At 44.3% G+C, this 7927-nt stretch overlaps 1 pseudogene; it reads right to left on the bottom strand.

Moving 5' to 3' along the window:
- Positions 1-1747: 1747 nt before the first annotated feature.
- On the bottom strand, positions 1748-3239 carry LOC123091515 (probable RNA-binding protein 18; annotated as a pseudogene).
- Between the last annotated feature and the right edge of the window lie 4688 nt (positions 3240-7927).

The following is a 7927-nucleotide window of genomic DNA, read 5'->3' as shown; positions in this document are numbered from 1 at the left end:
TCAGGCCGGAACATGTGTGCGCTTTGTGCCTGCTCAGAAATCATTGCACGTTCTGTGGAAATTTTATGGATGGATAACATGATTTGAATAGCTCCTTACTTTCTTGAAATACCAGATTGTACTACTCTTTTAGGTAATGCCTGGAACTCTTACTGTTTCCTAAGCACCCCAGCTGTGAACTGTGTTGGTTTAAGTGTAGAGTAGAGACCAATGTTGTTTACTTACTACAAGCATCCCAGTTGCCAAAGACGATCCTAATCAGATTAGTGGGGACCCGTAGGAACTGCCATGAAACCTGAGCAGAATAGAAGTAGTCTCTATCCTAGATGAAGAAGAAAAGGTGTCGACCACAATTTCTAGCATATGTAATACTCCCCCCCGTCCCATAATATAATATAAAGCATCCCCATTGTAATGATTAAATAGGTGTAATGATGATCAAGTAGGAAAACAGGGTGATACCGTGATATTCTCAGTCTTTGATTCTATACCAGGCAATGGCATCTTTGCAAACTTTCAAAAGAGCTTCTGTAAGAACAAAGGAAGAAACAGACACAGCGAATAATTCAACTTCAACGATGATGCCATTATGTGCTGTAGCATAACAAATATGCCACGAGATGTGAGACTTACAGCATCCGGCAGCTATCTACATGACTTTATGGTAGGCAATGCAAAAATGACAGCTAAGGTTTGGAGACATGAATGACTACTGATGCTGGTTCGCCACTGATCCGTGTTCCAAAACTTGACAACACATTGGACAGAACAATTCATATGAATTATCCCGACCAGGCAGCCATGTACATTCGTAATATATGACAGATTCTGAGCTTGTTGTCATACTTTGTCGAGCAATCGAGCACATTTTGTCCCTACAAATCCTAGCTTTCCAGGAGCACAGATTTGCAGAACATTTACTCAAAGTACCTTGTCTTATTATTCAGAATATGACCCTTGAGAAATCATATAATGATGTCCAGGCAGCAAAGTAACATAAGTAAAGGAAAGTAAATGTTTCCTGTATGTTTCCAACTAAGTGCACTTCCGAGATTCTAGGACAGATAAATATTCATTGAAATCGATACCACTACAGATGAGATATCATCAGATGCTACACCCCAAATACCGGAATAACCATGTAGATATTCTAGTTGAAACAACAGATGAGGTAGAAGCATGATATTGCAATGCTGACAGAAATCACATGTAACAGATCGCTGAGCAACTACAAAACTTTTTAGAGTTTTAAAAGTCCCAAGTAAATTCTTGTCGCATATCCCAGCAACAGGGGGCTTATTGAAACAAAATGGTTATTCAATCCTTGTTGTATATGTTGTTCTACTTCCAGGTAGTATAGTGTATAAAAGTAAGCATTGCACTGGTACTGATACATGCCAATTTGGCTAAAAGTAAATCTCCATGACTAAGAGGGTTCCAATCTTACAAAGCAGTGACAGCACCACATTTCTTACCACCAGTATCGGTTTGCACAAAGCAACAACAAAAAAATTGCCATGTATGGTTGGTGACAACATAAAAAACATCCAAAATGGTTGTATCCTATTCAACTCCAGAACGTAACAACATAAAATGATCTTTTACGTCGCATGATTTCAGAGGTAAGTGAGCTTCCAATTTCAAAAGAGCTGAATAAACCAACTGTGACGCAATTCAGTTGGGCAAATATATGGGTTGGGCAGAAGATCAGCTCATAGACCAGCATGAGAACTGGATTGGAAAATGGTTTCTCCATGAAGACTTAATTGTTACTTGGACAATGGTCATTGGTGCAAACTGTTGTACAAATCCGGTGAACTGTGTCATGTTACACCTTTAGTTTGTCTAACTTGATAAAGCTAGAGTATTACAACTGCAGAAACATCAGCTATGCAACCAGCATGATAGGGCATTGTTCACAATGAGCTGACTAAGTTCACTTCAAAGCTTCCTATCAGATTGTTCTCCGGTGCTTTTCAAGTCATCAGGGTTAAGTCTTGGTCTTTTTGTGCTACAGCCATCATTCTCCAGAGACTTCAACTTGTTTTTTATCGCAGATATCTTTGCAGCACGATCAGTTTGTGCTGATTTGCTTCCCGAACCACCTGCCAGTTTCTTGTCTTTCAGCGCTCTTTGTGAATTACCAGAATCTAGGAAACACTTCTCACTCGCTAGGTGAACCACCACAGGACGTCCACAGACCAACTTGCCATTCATCTTTTCCTTTGCCAACTGAGCTTCCTGCATGCTCACTTCAGGTGGCAAAGGTGAGAATTACCAGGACCCATCAATGTTTGCAACAAGTAATGAATATTACTCGTACCTCTTTGGTAGTGTACTGAACAAAGGCATAACCACGAGGCTCGCCTCGCTTCGGGCCACGTGTATGCAACAGGAAATCCTCGGCTATGATCTTTCCATAGGGGGAGAACATCTTGATAACGTCAGACCTGGAGAATCACACTATAATGTTGGATTACACATAACATCAGGCCAACCTTGGAAGGAAGATGCACTAGAGAAAAACTCACTCTGATATCCTAAAATCCAGATTGCCCACATAGAGCCTACTCGCAGACTTATCGCTGTCAAGACCCTTGGGATCCTGCAAAATAAGTTGGTTAAACACAACATCTAGCCATGCTGCACAATCACCTGTAGCCCTTTCTAATCAAGACTCACTTACCATTGCCACTTGAAGAAGAAATCGTTGTGTACACGATTCAGCGCCAATTTCAGAAAACGGATCTTCTGCTGCAGAGAGCAGAGAGGACATTCAATCAGATGCGGCGCGAATTCGGTCAATTTACCAGAGCAATATATGTGCTCTTAAAAGTTAAAACAGATTCTCTACAAAAGAATACCACAACCATCATACATGCGCCCAGATATCGGTACCACCTAAAGGATTCGCAGGCCGCAGTAGCTAACATCGAACTAGTAACATCAGAGCGTACGCGAAGCGTGTCCGCGTGAGGTCTAGATCTATCTGCACAGAGAGCGCGACTGCGCGAGAACTGGGGACAGAGAAATAGGCGGGAGGCAGGACAAGCCGGAAGAGCTTACCGGAAGAGCGGGAGCAATAAGGGCGTGCAGGAATCGCGTTGCTCCGGCGAATAATTCGGGCAGCGATGAAGCACGGGGGCGGGAGGGCGGCGGCGGACCGGAGCAGTTTTTTTTCTTTTCAGAACGGAGCAGAACAACTGTACAGCCACGGGGAATGATCGGATTTGGGTCATCTGTAGCTGGGCCAAGCCGCAAATGCCGCTGCTCGCCCGCGACGTGGGCCGGCCCAGCAGCGGCAGGGCTCAGCCGGTTTTCCGTCATTTTTTTTCCTTCTGGTCTGTGTTTTACTCAGGTTTTCTGTTCGGTTTCCCCAGAAACTCCAGTTCTCAGTGTTCTTACTTCGACTTTTTTTTCATGTTTCTTTTTTCTCGTTTGTTTCATTTTCAAAATAATTACATAACTACATATATCTAAGAGAGTGATCCCCACCTGTCAACATGTGCTCGTTGAGATCAGGGATCAGTGGAGACCCCCTTTAGCTGTTCGGTCAGGGGCTAAAACACTCATAGATTCTCAATGCTTCCTAACAACTATCAGTTACCCAGGTTCAGGACATTCATAGATGTAATATGCTAGTCCTGCTTTATGTGTGTTTGATGGATGATGAACTAATGAACTCAAGTTTAAGCTGAGTGCTCACAACCAGCTTTGGTCGTGCTCAAGTGGGCCTATAGTTGCCCTAAGAACCCTTCTCTTCTTTCTCTTTTCCTAACTTTTCTTCAAAAGTAAGAGAAGTGCTTGGGAGCGGTCTCCTTCTAATACCCATGGTACTGCCCTTCTATAGAGTTAGGAGGGAGGGGACCTACGATGGCCATTTGAGTAAAAAAGGTAAAATGCTTCAATAGACTTTGTTGCTTCGGTATTCACCATGGAGCTTGCTGAGAGTGGCAAGTAATCGTTGCCTAAATCCTAGGTATCTCTGGTCAATAGATACACTTGGTCACGGACATCGTTCTGAGCTCAACACGTCAGTGTCTGTAGCTAGTGGAGGCCGCAACTTTTGTCATGGTGCCAGAAGTCAAAAAGGTGGTTCTATGTAGTTGTGCCAGTCTAATGAGTTGCACTAGCGATTTCAACTTCATGTTCCCGAGTTGCAGAGAAATAAAGTAGAGGGCCCGCCCGTGTCACCACCAGTCCACCCCTTATCACGTGGGGAAATGCGATGTCGTCATGCAAAGCTCCATCATTCCCCTAAAATACGTAGCTTCACGGGCTACGGTTTCTCCTGCTTGACATTAAATATGTTGTAGGCAAATTTACTTTGCCTAATCCAAAGCTTAAGCCTGGGGTAGCCACGCTCGGTGGCTTTGGCCGTGCTCGAGAGCTTGGTCGTACTCGGGAGCTTGGTCGTGCTTAGGAATTCATCAAGATGTCAGGTGTCGTGCTTGGAGCATTTCTTTAGTTCTTGTGAGTGATTCATAATTGACTCGTAGTCGTAGTATAACTGGACGAGGCCAAGCTTCTTCAACATCGGCAACAACTTAACCATGGATATTTTTTTTTGTGAGGCCCATTTTGGTGTGCTCGGAGGGAACCAATTTTTTGAGTATACCGACACCACTAACATGCAGCCTATACGTGTCAACACACATGCCCCACACGTTTCACCCCAGAAAACAAATCATGCAATTATTTGATTAGACCTTTGTGGGTTTGGATTAGTTTGCTCCGCCAAAATGCCATAAAGTGTGAACCAACATCCATGATAAGAAAACCAAAATAAGAACCGGGAAGAAAAATATATCATGATGTAAGTCGATGATCCTTGTATCATAGGTGTTGCCGCTTCTTGAGATTCTAATTGCCATGGTTCCACAACATCAGAAAGTGCGATTGTGAGGAATCAACATTCTAATGAACGAAATATCATTGGTGTTTCTTGTCTTTTTCAGCTCTGCTCCCAAAAAAAGAAAGGAGATTGATCTTGATATTGGCATTGGTTTTTCCAATGAAAAACAAGGACGTTATTTCATGAACTTCCATGACAATAAAGAAAAGGAAATGTAAAAACGCTGATGTCAGATTTTTAAGATTTTCCGTTATTGTCATGCGAAAACAGATAAAATTGACATGTTGTTGTAACGGATTTGCCATGCTCTAATTTTGTTTTGCCACATAGTAAAAGAAATGGCAGAAAAGATTACCATGCTGCACAGAGTAATTGCCATGCGTTGATCGGGATCTGACTGTAACTGTCCTAAGGGTATTCACTGCGATTGCTTAAAAAACCGATGTTCGCTGGTTAGCACGCCGGAAAACCCTATTAAATTAGACCTAGGATCCAAATATAATCAAATTCGTCATTAAAACACACACCCCGGCCAAACTTGGATTTCTAGTGGTGCCATGCGACCCAGATCCCTTCTTATGCGAATCTGTAAGATATGGCAAGGTACCACACAACATTATCAACAAGACAAGTTTTTTTAAAAGGACAAAACAATAGAGATGAGATTTTTCACATTCTTATATACCTAAGAGCATCTCCAACAGCCGCGCTAAACAAGCGCCGCGCCGCAAATTAGTCGGTTTTAGCGCGCGCGCAACGCGGCGGGTCGCTCCAGCGCGCGCGCTATAACGAATTGGGCGCGCTGTCGGAAACACTGCCCCGCGCGGTGTATTTCGGGCGCCCGCTGTAGCGTGCGGCACACTCGAGCGCTCGTTCTCGCACTTCCTCTCCCACTTCCACCCCCATCCGGCCGCGCCGCCGCCGCCGCCCGCGCCCCCCGGCGACCGTTCAGGCGCTTCCCCGGCCTATCCCCGCGCCGCCGCGCTTCCGCCCATCCCCTCCTAGTCCCGCCGGTGCTCACGCGCCTCCGTCGTCCGAGGAACAACGTCCGAGCGCTCGCTGCCGCGCCGCGCCCACAAGGTGTTCGACAAAACGCCTACAAGGTATGTATTGCTCAAACTTCATGAATTTGGTGCATGTTTTGAATTGTAGTTTTTATAGTATAGTATTAAACATTGTAGATGAGTTCGTCGTATGATTCTTCCGAAGAAGAATTTGATATGGAAGAGGAGGAGGATCTTGCAATGATCCTAGCTATGCATATCAATAAAAAACCGAAGCACGGTGGTTCGGTTATGGAACGGGAGAAAATTTGGAGAGATAGGATTGATGCCCATAACAGATTGATGAAGAACTATTTCGTGGAGAATCCCACATACCCGGAGTCGTATTTTCGTCGCCGGTTTAGGATGAGCACCGACTTGTTCAGGCGCATTGCAGAGAAACTAGCGAGCCATGACCGGTTTTTCCAGCAAAGAAGGAATGCCGCCGGAGAGCTCGGGCATAGCACCTTTCTGAAGGTGACAGCCGCTTTGCGTATGTTGGCATACGGTATCCCGGCTGATCTAGTTGATGATCACTTGGCTATGGGTGAGAGCCAAGCCATCATGTGTGTCAAGCGCTTTGCAGTGGGAATTGTGCAAGTGTTTGGCGAGGAGTATTTGAGATCTCCCACTGCTGAAGACGCCGCAAGGCTATTGGCGATGAACAAAGCGCGCGGCTTTCCTGGCATGCTTGGCTCAATAGGTTGCATGCATTGGAGTTGGAAGAATTGTCCAAAGACATGGCATGGGCAATTCCATGGCCAAAAAAAGGGTTCCACTATAATCCTTGAAGCGGCGGTCGATCAGGAGACTTGGATTTGGCATGCATTTTTTGGAATGCCTGGATCTTTGAATGACATCAAAGTTGTCAACCGGTCACCACTAATGAATAAGATTGCAAACGGTGAGTTGACACCTGTGCAGTTTGTAGCAAATGGTCGTACGTACAATTATGGCTATTATCTAGCGGATGACATTTATCCAAAGTGGCAAATCTTCGTGAAGCCGTTGAAAAAGCCGGAAGGTAAGAAATATCTTGATTTCCACAATGCTTAGGCGGCGGCTAGAAAAGATGTGGAGAGAGCATTTGAGATTTTGCAAGCCCAATTTGCTATTGTGAGAGGACCGGCTAGATTTTGGGATCAAAAAATGCTTTGATACATCATGCACGCTTGTGTGATCATGCACAACATGATCATCGAGAATGAGTGTGGCCAAGATTTAGACTACTCACAGTATGAACTCTTGGGACATCCCGTGCGAGTGCGACGGAGGGCTGAAAGGGTAGCCCGTTTTATTGCCTCCTATCATGCCATTCGGCATCCCACAACGCATAATAAACTTCAGAATGATCTGATTGAAGAGTGGTGGGCATGGTATGGACGACAAAGAGCATGATGATTTCTGCATTTGACATTGTATTGTTCATGAACTATTTGTTGTGTTTATTGCATTATTTGTTGTACTGAACGATAAACTATTTGTTTGAGTTGTAATGATAACGAAATTGAACTATTTATTGTTGATTTATTTTGTTTGTTTGATCATTTTTGCTCTTCTTCTTTGAAATGTATATGTGATTTGTGCGGCGCGCGCGCTGTATTTTTGCGCTCTGCTGGAGCGGCGCACACGCGCTGCATTATAGCGCGGCTGCTGGAGCCAGCGCTGGCGGCCGCGCTAAACCAGCCGAAGCACGCGCGGCAAACAGGTTTTTTGCGCGCGGCGCTTAGCGCGGCTGTTGGAGATGCTCTAAGGGAGTTATCTCCATTAACTTATTTATCTCAACATGCAAGCATGCCACATCACCATATAATCACGAATAGGAAAGGCCAACCTTAACATGCAATCATGCATGACAAAAAACCCACCACAACATTCAACCATGCATGGGAAAATGTTCTCCATTCAATTATTCTACTTGTATTCAATACATATTTTATACTTATACATAATCCGATATAGTTATACATAATCAGATATAGTAAGTCATATGCATTTTTAGTTTTGGTTGTCATGTTATCAACCCAAA

This window comes from Triticum aestivum, chromosome 1B (genome assembly GCF_018294505.1).
Source record: "Triticum aestivum cultivar Chinese Spring chromosome 1B, IWGSC CS RefSeq v2.1, whole genome shotgun sequence".
NCBI classification, from domain to species: Eukaryota; Viridiplantae; Streptophyta; class Magnoliopsida; order Poales; family Poaceae; genus Triticum; species Triticum aestivum.
The sequence above is the reverse complement of the archived record's forward strand: the minus strand, read 5'-3'. Positions and strand labels throughout refer to the sequence as shown.